Below are 13,826 nucleotides of genomic sequence, written 5' to 3'. Positions count from 1 at the left end.
TACTCTGCCTCCACAGTCAGAGGCAGCGATGTTTCTGGATAGCAGTTCGAAACCTGCTTGCTGGTTTCTGTTTGGTCACAGTGAAAACAGGATGCTGGCCTATACGGGCCATTGGCCTGATCCAGTAGTCTCTCTTTTTTTTTTAAAATGTATTTTTATTAAATATTTTCTTGGTTTACAAAAGTATGTGCACTCTTTCTCTTTTTTTCTTTCAAGTAACTTTTTTTACAGACCACTTTCATTTGTTGAGACATTGGGAAGAAAAGGGAAAGAGAGGTGGAGGGGGGAAAGGTGATTGGGGTCAGGTGCCTCTTTTTACTTTCATATTTGCCAGTACGTCGCTGTTAGCGGCGGCTGGCATCATTTCAGCTTAGTGGGGCTGCAATTTTTAACCTTCCGATTTTCATTGCAATAGGACTTGTGCATAACCTAATTTAGAAAAGAGTGTCATTACACACGTGCAGAGTGCCACTGCCTCTTCCTCCTCCTCGCTAAGTAAAGGTAAAGGTAAAGGGACGCCTGACCATTAGGTCCAGTCGTGGCTGACTTTGGGGTTGCAGCGCTCATCTTGCTTTATTGACGGAGGGAGCCGGCGTACAGCTTCCGAGTCATGTGGCCAGCATGACTAAGCCGCTTCTGGCGAACCAGAGCAGCGCACGGAAACGCCGTTTACCTTCCCGCCAGAGCGGTACCTATTTATCTACAGTGGTACCTCAGGTTACAGACGCTTCAGATTACAGACTCCGCTAACCCAGAAATATTACCTCGGGTTAAGAACTTTGCTTCAGGATGAGAACACAAATCGCGTGGCGGCGGTGCAGCGGCAACAGGAGGCCCCATTAGCTAAAGTGGTGCTTCAGGTTAAGAACAGTTTCAGGTTAAGAACGGACCTCTAGAACGAATTAAGTACTTAACCCAAGGTACCACTGTACTTGCACTTTGTGCTTTTGAACTGCTAGGTTGGCAGGAGCAGGGTCTGAGCAATGGGAGCTTGCCCGGTCGCGGGGATTCAAACCACTGACCTTCTGATTGGCTAGTCCTAGGCTCTGTGGTTTAACCCACAGCGCAACCGGCGTCCCTTCTCGCTAAAGAAAGCATCCACTACCCTAATCTCTGAGCAACGAGAGATTCCGGGTTATCCAGATATGGTTTCCTTGGAATGAACATCAGCAGAGACTGTGGTGTCTTTGGGATGTATGGTTTTATCTGCACATGTGCGCAACCTGAGCATAAGATGGAGGGGCTCACAGCATCGACACCCCAGGAGGTCTTGCTTCTCTATTATCCACAGCTTTGGAGCCGGCATAGAGCAAACAGGTCTCTGTGTCTCCAGCTTCCAGCCTGAATACTGCTTGCAGGTTTCCCAAAATTGTTGTGTTGGCCACTGTGAGAACAGGATTCTAGACTGGAGCCAGCAGGACTTTTCTTATGTTCTGGGGTCTGTCCTCCTGTACTTTCAACCAGCTTGTCAGCCAATCCAGCTCCTTGCCCATTTGTGAAATTCCAGGGGATGGAAATTTCTTGGGAGTAAGCCCACTGTTCATAGTGGGGTTGACGTCTTGGTAAACGTGCGCAGGATGTTACGCCTATGCTCTCTTTTGTGTGTGTGTGAAACCGCCAACCTTGATGATGGCCTCCATTTATTTATTTACTACACCTTTAGCCTGCCCTTTAGCTCCCATTGCTCGGTCCCTGCTCCTGCCAACCTAGCAGTTCGAAAGCACGTCAAAGTGCAAGTAGATAAATAGGTACCATTCCGGCGGGAAGGTAAACGGCGTTTCCGTGCACTGCTCTGGTTTGCCAGAAGTGGCTTAGTCATGCTGGCCACATGACCCGGAAGCTGTACGCCAGCTCCCTCGGCCAATAAAGCGAGATGAGCGCCGCAACCCCAGAGTCGGCCGCAACTGGACCTAATGGTCAGGGGTCCCTTTACCTTTACCTTAAGGTGCTTTGTGGGACACAGATGGCGTTGTGGGTTAAACCACAGAGCTGGGGGCTTGCCGATCAGAAGGTCGGCGGTACGAATCCCCGTGACGGGGTGAGCTCCCGTTGCTCGGTCCCTGCTCCTGCCAACCTAGCAGTTCAAAAGCACGTCAAAGTGCAAGTAGATAAATAGGTACCGCTCCAGCGGGAAGGTAAATGGCGTTTCTGTGCGCTGCTCTGGTTCACCAAAAGCGGCTTAGTCATGCTGGCCACATGACCCGGAAGCTGTACTCCGGCTCCCTCGGCCAGTAAAGTGAGATGAGCGCCGCAACCCCAGAGTCGGCCGTGACTGGACCTAATGGTCAGGGGTCCTTTACCTTTACCTTTAGCCTGCCCTGTCTGTGGTCCCAGACCAGGCTCAGATTCAGGCAAGCCGAGGCTGCTCTTTTAAATATCTGTATCTTGAAAGGAAATCTGTTCAGAGGTTTTGTATTGCCATGCTAGAAAAGAAAACGTCTGATGAAATTAGAGAGCCCGCTTGCAGGACCTTCAATCTGGTGAGCAGCCAAGGTTTAGCAACATTCAAGTGGAGAGAGACAGACAGAGAGAGAGAGCTCTACTTAACATTTGCAGTAAATCCAGGTTTTGCAAGGCACATCTTCCCATGCAGAACAGCAGCTTTGCATAAGGCAGTCCAGGTTTTGCAAAGCGCATCTTCGTTTGCATGCTGAGGTGCTTTGCTTCATACTAGAACATGGGTAGTATAGCTGTCAACTTTCCCCTTTTCTTGCGAGGAATCCTATTCGGAATAAGGGAATTTCCCTTAAAAAGGGAAAAGTTGACAGCTATGATGGGTAGGCAAACTAAGGCCTGGGGGCTGGATCTGGCCCAATCGCCTTCTAAATCCAGCCCGCGGACAGTCCAGGAACCAGCGTGTTTTTACATGAGTAGAATGTGTCCTTTTATTTGAAATGCATCTCTGGGTTATTTGTGGGGCATAGGAATTCGTTCTTTTTGCTTCTTCCCAAAATATAGTCCGGCCCCCCACAAGGTCTGAGGGACACTGGGCCAGCCCCCTGCTGAAATAGTTTGCTGACCCTTTTACTAGAACATAAGATGAGCCCGGCTGGATCAGGCCAAAGGCTCACCTCATTCTGCTTCCTGTTCTCACAGTGGCCGATCAGGGAGAGGGAGCCGACGTTTGTCCACAGACAGCTTTCTGGGTCATGTGGCCAGCATGACTAAACTACTTCTGGCGCAACGGGACACCGTGATGGAAACCAGAGCGCATAGAAACACGGTTTATCTTCCCGCCACAGTGGTACCTATTTATCTACTTGCACTTTGACATGCTTTCGAACTGCTAGGTTGGCAGGAACTGCTAGGTTGGCTGGGACAGAGCAACGGGAGCTCACCCCGTTGTGGGGATTCGAACCGCCGACCTTCTGATCAGCATGGATCAAAACGCGAGTCTCTAGTCCAACTATCACACAACGCGGTGTCTCAGCTGGCTTTCCATATCTCCTCTCCCCAGGAACAATGGGCACACCTCCCTTTTTATCTTTTTATTGCTGCCTACCACACCCCCATGTATATAAAGGGACGCGGGTGGCGCTGTGGGTTAAACCACAGAGCCTAGGACTTGCCGATCAGAAGGTCGGCGGTTCGAATCCCCGCAACGGGGTGAGCTCCCGTTCCTCTGTCCCTGCTCCTGCCAACCTAGCAGTTTGAAAGCACACTAGTGCAAGGAGATAAATAGGTACCACTCCGGCGGGAAGGTAAACGGCGTTTCCGTGTGCTGCTCTGGTTCGCCAGAAGCGGCTTCGTCCTGCTGGCCACATGACCTGGAAGCTGTACGCCAGCTCCCTCGGTCAGTAAAGCAAGATGAGCGCCACAACCCCGGAGTTGGCCACGACTGGACCTAATGGTTAGGGGTTCCTTTACCTTTACCTTTACTGTACCCTTGGGCATGCAATGAGATTACGCCACAGCAGAGCCAGAGAGGAAATACAACAAAAATCTGGGGGGGCCCAAATCTATCTGATCTCTCCGCTCTTCCTCCCCACCCCAAATCCCTGATTATCAACATCTGTTCCATCCAGGGCCTGCTTGTTTTTCTGAAGGGGAAACGGTTCCCTACGGATTCCCGGGTGATGGCAAACAGGGCTGCTGGTTGCACACCTGTCTGCGCTGGCGAATTAGAGTTAAAAGCTCTGCCACGGCCTTGATGTCCCGGGCTGTTTATGATCCCGGGAGGCGGTTCCGCCATCCTGTCGCAATTAATCAGCGCATGTGGCCGCCGCTTGTTCGTTAATGGAACATCCAATTCCTTTTTATCTCTCCAACTCCCCCCCAACAACTCCCAGCTCAGGAAACAGCCCTTCCCTGAGTAATTGAATTTGCCAGGTTCGGAATAGCTTATGCACGCAGCCGAGATGAGCAGATACCTGGAGATTTTCCATGACACCTATTTTGGAAAGCTGTCTCTTCTTTTTGTTTAAAAGGGAGGCAGCCTATTCTCTTCGTTGTGTGTTGGGGGGGTGAGCACAGCAGGGGAAGGAGAGGCAGGCTTTAAAAGGCAACGTTTTGACACGGAGCTGAAAAATTGCAGTTGACGCAAGGATGGGATCAGCCTTCAGATCACCAACTTCCCCGGTTCCGGGAGACGCGTCCATCAACTTCAATTTCCCGATGAACACCCAAACGCACAGCCGTTCTCTCCCCTGCGGTGGAAAAGAATGGCAAAGGCTGCTAATATGTAAGAAAGGAAGAAAAGGCTGCTGGATCAGGCCAGTGGTCCATCTAGGGGCCGACCAGAGGCCCCAATGGCAAACCAGCAAGCAGGATTCGAACACAGAGCCAGCCACCGCCCCACCTGTGGTTTCCAGAAACTGGGATTCTGGTGGAAATTGGGTTTTTTAAAAAATAGTACAGGAAAATCTGGTTGTTGTCTGCCAATTTTCCATTAAAAAAAAAAGCTCAGAAATGGTGATTTTGAAAAAAAAAAAAAAGGCTCAGCAACTTTGGCCAAACAAACAAACAAACAAACAAACAAACTCAACAACTTTTCTGTCCGGATTTCCACTGTTATTTCATGTTATGATGCATATGAAACAGAGAGAACAACACCAATTAAAAGGGGGAAAGCAGAACTTTAAGATAGGCATGTAGAATGAGTCCACATGCACAGGGGTTAAAATAGCAAAGGCTTTTGACTTTATCAGATTGTACTGTTTCAGATTTGTCAGGCTTGTGCCCTGGTTGCCTTGAAAATGATGCTTTTGCTGTACAGGCAATAAAGGAACACCAAATCAAATTAAACCTGGAGGTTCTGTCGAAACCTCAGAGGATTCATGATTGTCTCCATAATAGCTCTATTCCAGAGCGAGCACTACCAAGTATCCGGTGTGTAAGTGTATGGGCTTTTTCCCATCGAGTTGTGATTACTGTTTGTGCTGCCAAGATCATACGGTTGCAGTTGAAATTATTCAACCCCCCCATTGCAAATTGGGTTTATTATCAACATTTACAGACTTTCGGCTGTTTGCAATGAGCAAATCAAATCAAAGCAATTGAAATGGCTCGATACAACGGATGCTTCAAGTGCCGCCCCCCCCCGCCGAATTCAGCTGAAAAATTCAATTTATCCTGGCTTCTCCAGTCTCACGATTATTCAACCCCTTCATGGCAAACATCTTTCGTCCTTTATAGAGCAGCTATTTTGCTTGCTGCAAACGATTGCAGCCATATGTAAGACCGATTCTTTTGACGGTATATCTATGTTGGTGTCATCGAAAACACTCAGCCACATTAATTTCGGATCAGGATGAATAGTTTCCTCGGTGATATTTATAAGCTCTGTCAAAAATGAATTCGGAAAATTTTGCAGCAACCTTTGAATTTGTGTGGCACCGACTGGGCAACACTTTCCAAGCTGCAGAGGCAGAAAAGCAGGGTTTTCGCAGACTCCGTTACCTGAAAGGTCCTGCAGGTTGACAGCCGTTGTGTCCAGGCAGCTGTGACTTTTCCATCCGGAAAAAGAATAAGTTTATTTGGTATTGCAGCTACAACAGATGGCAGCCGGAGAGCTGGTGTTATTGGGTTTTTAAAGACACTTCATGGAGGGGTCTGCCTCTCCTTCTGGGTACGGCCTAGACTTCCAATTGCATTATAGTGGTACCTTGGTTCTCAAACTTAATCCGTTCCGGAAGTCCGTTCCAAAGCGTTCCAAAACCAAGGTGAGCTTCCTTAGGTCCCAGGCCCTAAGGAAGTCAGACTATCCTCCACCAGGGCCAGGGCCAGGGCCTTCTCAGTGATGGCTCTGACCTGGTGGAACGCTCTGTCCCATGAGACCAGGGGCCTGCAGGATTTAACCTCCTTCCGCAGGGCCTGTAAGACAGAGCTATTCCGCCTGGTTTTCAATTTAAACTTAGCCTGATCTTTTATTCCCCTTCCTTCCCCTTTTATGAAGATTCCCCGCTCTGGGATCCCACAGCTAATTCTCCCCTGGTTCCCTCGCTGGCCCAAGTAGGACCAATTCAGCCAGCTAGCCCTGAGGATTATCTAACGGATTTTTTATTTTTATTGTTATTTATGTTTTTATACTTTATTTTATGCTGCTTTTATAATTAAGTGTTTTAAAGTGTTTTAAATTTGTTGTTAGCCGCCCTGAGCCTGGTTTTTGAACCGGGAAGGGCGGGGTATAATTACAAATTTATTATTATTTATTGTTATTATAGAAATAATGCAAAATGGATTAATCCCTTCCAGACTTTTAAAAGACAACCCCTAAAACAGCAATTTAACTTGAGTTTTACTATCTAACAAGACCATAGATCGATAATACGAAAGCAATAAACAATGTACTGCAGTCACATCATCAATAAATCAGTAGCTGAACTGGGTTCCACACAGTCACAAAAACGAAACGAAAAAGAGCCACAAGAACAAAAACACAAAATAAATAGTAAAAACAGACAGACCTCAGCGTAACACTCAAAACGGAAGCGTGGCACTCAAAACGGAGCATGTTCGACTTCCAAAAAAAGTTTGCAAACCGGAACACTTACTTCTGGGTTTGCAGTGTTTGGGTTCCAAGTTGTTTGAGTACCAAGGCGTTTGAGAACCAAGGGGCCACTGTACTGTTCTGCCAAGAGAGCATCGAATCACGGGCATGTCGAGTTGGAAGGGACCCCACAGGGTCATCCATTCCAACCCCCTGCAATGCAGGAATCGCAGGCGTTGCTTGTGCCAAGCTAGGAGCCAGAATTCCTGTGATCGGAAAAGCCACCATGCACCGCCAGCGAGATAAATGACAACGTGGACTCCTAGGCGTGCATCTACTGTAAAAAAAATGTACTTCCAGGTAAGAGTGCAAGGCATGTTGCAAGTCCTCATGCCATGCATAATTTTACAATTCTTATTTATTGCATTTCTATCACCACAGAGCCTAGGACTTGCCGATCAGAAGTTCGGCGGTTCAAATCCCCGCGACGGGCTGAGCTCCCGTTGATCGGTCCCTGCTCCTGCCAACCTAGCAGTTCGAAAGCACATCAAAGTGCAAGTAGATAAATAGGTACCGCTCCGGCGGGAAGGTAAACAGCGTTTCCGTGCACTGCTCTGGTTCACCAGAAGCGGCTCAGTCATGCTGGCCACATGACCCGGAAGCTGTACGCCGGCTCCCTCGGCCAGTAAAGCGAGATGAGCGCCGCAACCCCAGAGTCGGCCACGACTGGACCTAACGATCAGGGGTCCCTTTACCTTTTATCCTGCCTTTCTCCCAAGGAGCTCCAGGCGGCATATGTACCTCTCCTCCTCCCCGTTTTATCCTAGCAACAACAACAACCCTACGAGGAAGTTTAGGCTGAGTGTGAGTGGCCCAAGGTCACCCAGTGAACTTCATGGTCGAGTGTGGATCTTAACCCATGTTGCCTCTTATCACTGCACAGCTAATGGGCTCCATGATCAATGCAGATGGTGACAGCAGTCACGAAATTAAAAGACGCCTGCTTCTTGGGAGAAAAGCAATGATAAACCTAGACAGCATCTTAAAAAGCAGAGACATCACCTTGCCAACAAAGGTCCGTATAGTTCAAGCTATGGTTTTCCAAGTAGTGATGTATGGAAGTGGGAGCTGGACCATAAAGAAGGCTGATCGCCGAAGAATGGATGCTTTGGAATTCTGGTGCTGGAGGAGACTCTTGAGAGTCCCATGGACTGCAAGAAGATCCAACCCATCCATTCTGAAGGAAATCAGCCCTGAGTGCTCACTGGAAGGATAGATCCTGAAGCTGAGGCTCCAATACTTTGGCCACCTCATGAGAAGAGAAGACTCCCTGGAAAAGACCCTGATGTTGGGAAAGATGGAGGGCACAAGGAGAAGGAGATGGCAGAGGACGAGACGGTGGGACAGTGTTCTCGAAGCTACCAGCATGAGTTTGACCAAACTGCGGGAGGCAGTGGAAGACAGGAGTGCCTGGCATGCTCTGGTCCATGGGGCCACGAAGAGGCGGACACAACTAAATGACTAGACAACAACAACATATTTGCAAGCCTTGGGTCAGGGCAGAATTTTCAGTTTTTGCTGCTGTGGTTTTTTGTTTTTTTTAAATCCCGGGAATAATAAACAGTCCTGTCTTGCAGAGTGCCAGAGAGCTGGCAAAGCCTTTCGGTTCCAGATAGCGAGATGGATAGGCGCTTCGTCACCTCATTAGTCTTGCTCATTAGCAGGGGAGGATGGGAAGAAGGGCTTTTTCTGCTTTTCCCTGGACAAATTGCCTCCCACCTCCTGATGCCCGGGGTAATTGATGGGGTGATGCTGCCAGCTGTCTGTGGAAGGAGAGGGCCCCATCCTCGCCTTCTGGGCTCATTAGGAGAGAGAGATCGGTTGGTGCCTGGGGCTGCTCCATTTAGCTTCCTTTAAGAAAGGGGTTTCCAGCCTCTGCTGTTGGAGGGGAAATAATAGATGTTCCCGGTCTCTGAAAGGGGCTCCTCTGCTTGCGGAATCCGGAAGGCAGTGAAGGCCTGGAATAATAATAATAATAATAATAATAATAATAATAATTTATTATTTATACCCCGCCCATCTGGCTGAGTTTCCCCAGCCACTCTGGGCAGCTACCAATCAAATGTTAAAAACAATACAGCATTAAATATTAAAAGCTTCCCTAAACAGGGCTGCCTTCAGATGTCTTAAAGATAAGATAGCTGCTTATTTCCTTCACATGTGAAGGGAGGGCATTGCACAGGGCGGGCGCCACCACCGAGAAGGCCCTCTGCCTGGTTCCCTGTAACTTGGCTTCTCGCAGTGATGGAACTGCCAGAAGGTCCTTGGAGTTGGACCCCGGTGTCCGGGGTGGAGACGCTCCATCAGGTATACAGGACCGAGGCCGTTTAGGGCTTTAAAGGTCAGCACCAACACTTTGTGCTCAGAAACGTACTGGGAGCCAATGTAGGTCTTTCAAGACCGGTGTTATGTGGTCCCGGCGGCCGCTCCCAGTCCCCAGTCTAGCTGCCGCATTCTGGATTAGTTGTAGTTTCCAGGTCACCTTCAAAGGTAGCCCCACATAGAGCGCATTGCAGTAGTCCATGCGGGAGATAACTAGAGCATGCACCACTCCGTTGAGACAGTCTGCGGGCAGGGAGGGTCTCATCCTGCGTATCAGATGGATCTGGTAAACAGCTGCCCTGGACACAGAGTTGACCTGCGCCTCCATGGACAGCTGTGAGTCCAGAATGACTCCCAGGCTGCGCACCTGGTCCTTCAGGGGCACAGTTACCCCATTCAGGACCAGGGAATCCCCCACACCCGCCCGCCCCCTGTCCCCCCAAAACAGTACTTCTGTCTGGTCAGGATTAATCCTCAATCTGTTGCCGCCATGCAACCTCCAACTGGAATGGAATGGCAAGCTGGGCTGAATGGCAACTTGCTGAATTTCTTTTTCTCTTCACTCCCTCCAACGTTTCTCCAAGGAAGACAGGGACATTCTCTTCCAACCAGGAAGCTTCTCCCGCCTTCTGTCTCACTGGAGACATAGATGTCATACAACCATATGCAGTTCATCTGTCCCTTCGAGCCACTCACAACCTCTCAGCTTAACCTGCACCGCAGGATTGTTGTAAAGAAAAAAAAAGGGCGAGGGAAAGGATCATTTAAAGCACCTTCAGCAGATCAATGGAATGAAATGTTAGCTGTAAGCTGCCTTGAGTTTAATAATAATAATAATAATAATGGAAACTGTGAGAATGATCAGGAACATATACAGTGGTACCTCGGGTTACATACGCTTCAGGTTACAGACTCCGCTAACCCAGAAATAGTGCTTCAGGTTAAGAAATTTGCTTCAGGATGAGAACAGAAATCGTGCTCCGGCGGCGCAGCAGGAGGCCCCATTAGCTAAAGTGGTGCTTCAGGTTAAGAACAGTTTCAGGTTAAGTACGGCCCTCCAGAACGAATTAAGTACTTAACCCGAGGTACTACTGTAAAAAGGTAAAGGACCCCTGACAGTTAAGTCCAGTCGCAAACGACTCTGGGGTTGCGGTGCTCGTCTCGCTTTACTGGCCGAGGGAGCTGATGTTTGTCCGCAGACAGGTTTTTCCACATCATGTGTCCAGCATGACTAAGCCGCTTCTGGCGAAACCAGAGCAGCACACGGAAACGCTGTTTACCTTCCCACTGGAGTGGTACCTGTTTATCTACTTGCGCTGGTGTGCTTTCGAACTGCTAGGTTGGCAGGAGCTGAGACTGAGCAACAAGAGCTCACCCCGTCGCGGGGATTCGAACCGCCGACCTTCTGATCGGCAAGCCCTAGGCTCTGTGGTTTATACCACAGCGCCACCCACATCCCTACACATCAGGAACATACCAGAGAGTAAATCCTATTGAACTCAGTGGGACTTAGGGTTGCAGTGTAAGGCTACACAGTCTTTACCCAGTTACCTGGGAACTAGCTGCATTGAATACAATGGGACTTACTTCTAAGTAGATATGTAAAGGCTTGCAGAGTAAGACTCAATTTACAATAAAGGAATAAACACCATGCATTTCTTTAAAAAATTGCAGGCTGCTGATGCATTGCATTTAAAGAAATTAAAGTCGATTGTTTAACATTTTCCTTCAAAATTATAGGAAGGGCTTCACGATTTCCTTCATTTGTTGCAGGTGTTTTATTTTTGGTATAAACAGGACTCTGTTTTTGCACCCACATACAAAGGCCATTTTTAATTTTTCTCTAAGACATGGAAGGGAGGAAAAAGGAAAACATTCTGGGCTCAAATCAGAAACCGGAATGTGGCCTCTTAGACTGAAGAGCAAACACGGAACAACTTTTGAGAGATGTTGCTGCGCATTCAGAGCATGTGGAATCCAGAGACCTTCTCTCAAATCACACCAGAACTCTTTCCGCAAAGAGATTTCTCTCATCTTGAAGAGGGACATGTTTAGGAAGTGGGACCAGACTTTAAAAGGAGTTGGGACTAATCCTGAGTGGCTGGGATTAAGCTGGCAGCAATGAAGGATTGTCATTTTTTCAAAAGACAGGGTGTTTCATAAAGGGCTGTGGGTATTTGTTATGTGCCTGGAGCCTTAAAGGTGGAGGGAGGGAGGAAAGGAAGGTGTCTTCTAGCAAAAGCTCCTCCAAGCTGGTGCCTTCCATCAACTTGGATGTCTTTAAAAGAGGAGGAGAGAAATTCATGGAGGAGGAGTGAAGTGAAGGACATGAGGCAGGAGTTGATAATGCAGGTGAGCTGCGCACAGGTGGGCTGCATGCAAGCTGCTGGCCAGCCCTGTGGAGCCTCCTTTTATTGAGACAAATATGCAAACCAGGCAGATACATTTTGGGCTGTGACCTTTACACATCTTCCGGTCCTGAGATCGTGGGGCGGTACAAAGTTATTTTGGCACCTGTTTCCACCACGTCATTTCCCCCTTGCACAGTGTACGACGAAGGAGACAAAAGGTCTCAGGGACAAAGGTTACAGACAGGACACCGCAGGCTACTGAGACCGCAAAAGGTTAGACAGAGGGAACGATGTTCAGACAGCTGTGGCTTGTCTGGGGAGGGGGGTGCCCCGCACCCCAAGGTCACGTGTGCAGGCAGGCAGACTGTGGCTGCCTGCTGGTGGGGAGTGTGCTCCTTCCGGACCCCACTCCCCACTCCGCGATCATCCCTACAGAGGAGAGGGCTCTTGAGGGCTCCTGGCTAAGCATTGCCACCACAGTTGGAGGCAGCTGTGCTTTTGAACCCCAGTTCCTGGAAACCACAGGAGGGGAGTTTTTTTCTTGTCCTTGATTCCTTTGTGGGCTTCCCATAATGGGCTTCTGGTTGGCCACTGTGAGAACAGGATGCTGGCTGAGATGGCCCAGTGGTACGGTTGCCATATTTCAAAAAGTAAAAACCAGGAAGACACCCTGAAAGTTGTTGAGTTGTTTTTTTTACATAAACGCCAAATTTTTTTTGGCGATTTTTCAATTGACTTGCCTAAGATCCAGGACAAAGCGCTGCCTTTTGGAAATTCCCCTGGACATCAATTCTGCCTTCGAAATCATGGTAATTGTTATGTACTTACCCTGGGCCAGCAGGGGGATACTGTAGATAGTTTTCACTCAGGTCCACATATACAAATAAGGGATTGAAAGTGACGTTCAGTGATTGGATAGTTACAGAAAGTTGTTACTGTTGCTTTGTAGTTGAGCTCCATATAAGCAGGCTGGCTGAACCCTTCAGTTCAGTTCTGTTCTGGCCTGTGAATAAACAAGAATCGCTGTGTCGTCTGATATGTTCACCCACAACTTAACAGTAATCCCTGGTAAAATCTGGACTTACGGCAGCCCTGCCAATGGCCATATAGCTACAGAGATCTTCTCATGTTCCTAAGGGCCTCCTGCACCCGTGAGCTCCCAGAGATATCTGGCTACCCATCGCTGGAAAGAAACAGTGAACCAGAACGAATTTTGATTTGATACAGAAGATCTCTTTCCATGCTGTTTTGTTTTTTTAAAATAATACTGGAAGCATCCCCACCCTGTATTTTGACAGGAATGTGTGCATGTTCTTTTAGGGGCAATGGAGTCATTCTCCTTAAAATAGCGCTCCGACGTTAGCCTTCCCAGCTTCGAGAAGGGTGATGTCACCAGGAGGACAATGCCACCAGGGAACTGGAACGCCGGCTTCCGACAAGCTAGCCGGCAAAGGCAAATTGGCAAAGACTCAAGGCTGCTGGGAGCTTGCAGCAGAAGTGTGGGGTTGCCTCTGTGTGGCATGCATGGTAGATCTTGGGCAAAGCTTCTACCTGTCACAACAACCTTGAACGGTAGCTCCAGCTCGGCTGGGGAAAAGGATGGTGCAAGATGGAGCTTAGGATCTCGAGTGCGTTTGTGAGTGAGATTGTGCATGCTATAAACACTGACAACTGGGAAACACTGGCCTGCGAGCGCTCCAGTTGGAGAGCAGCCTTTACCAAAGGTGTCCTGGGCTTTGAAGACACTCGAACTCAGGACGCAAGGGAGAAACATGCTAAGAGCTAGACTGGTGACTGGGAGCGGCCGCCGAGACCACATAACACCGGCCTTGAAAGACCTACATTGGCTCCCAGTACATTTCCAAACACAATTCAAAGTGTTGGTTGGTGCTGACCTTTAAAGCCCTAAATGGCCTTGGCCCAGTATACCTGAAGGAGTGGCTCCACCTCCATCATTCTGCCCAGACACTGAGGTCCAGCACCAAGAACCTTCTGGCAGTTCCCTCACTGCGAGAAGCCAAGTTACGGGGAACCAGGCAGAGGGCCTTCTCGGTGGTGGCACCCTCCCTGTGGAACGCCCTCCCACCGGATGTCAAAGAGAACAACAACTACCAGACTTTTAGAAGACATCTGAAGGCAGCCCTGTTTAGGGAAGCGTTTAATGT

General features: G+C 48.8%; 2 long non-coding RNA genes across 2 annotated transcripts in view; both read right to left on the bottom strand.

The window, feature by feature from the left end:
• LOC308474781 overlaps nucleotides 1–13,826 on the bottom strand; it is a 163,223-nt gene that overhangs the window by 74,815 nt on the left and 74,582 nt on the right. The gene's annotated exons all lie outside the window — the stretch shown is intronic.
• LOC308474774 overlaps nucleotides 8,328–13,826 on the bottom strand; it is a 29,961-nt gene continuing 24,462 nt past the window's right edge. The window contains exon 3 of the long non-coding RNA XR_013984949.1: nucleotides 8,328–8,946. This is a non-coding gene — a long non-coding RNA (uncharacterized lncRNA). The remainder of the gene's footprint in view (nucleotides 8,947–13,826) is intronic.

The sequence above is a fragment of the Podarcis pityusensis genome (assembly GCF_964106645.2).
Source record: "Podarcis pityusensis genome assembly, chromosome: 3".
Lineage (NCBI taxonomy): Eukaryota > Metazoa > Chordata > Lepidosauria > Squamata > Lacertidae > Podarcis > Podarcis pityusensis.
Note: the sequence above shows the minus strand (reverse complement) of the source record. Positions and strands in the feature narration are given on the sequence as shown.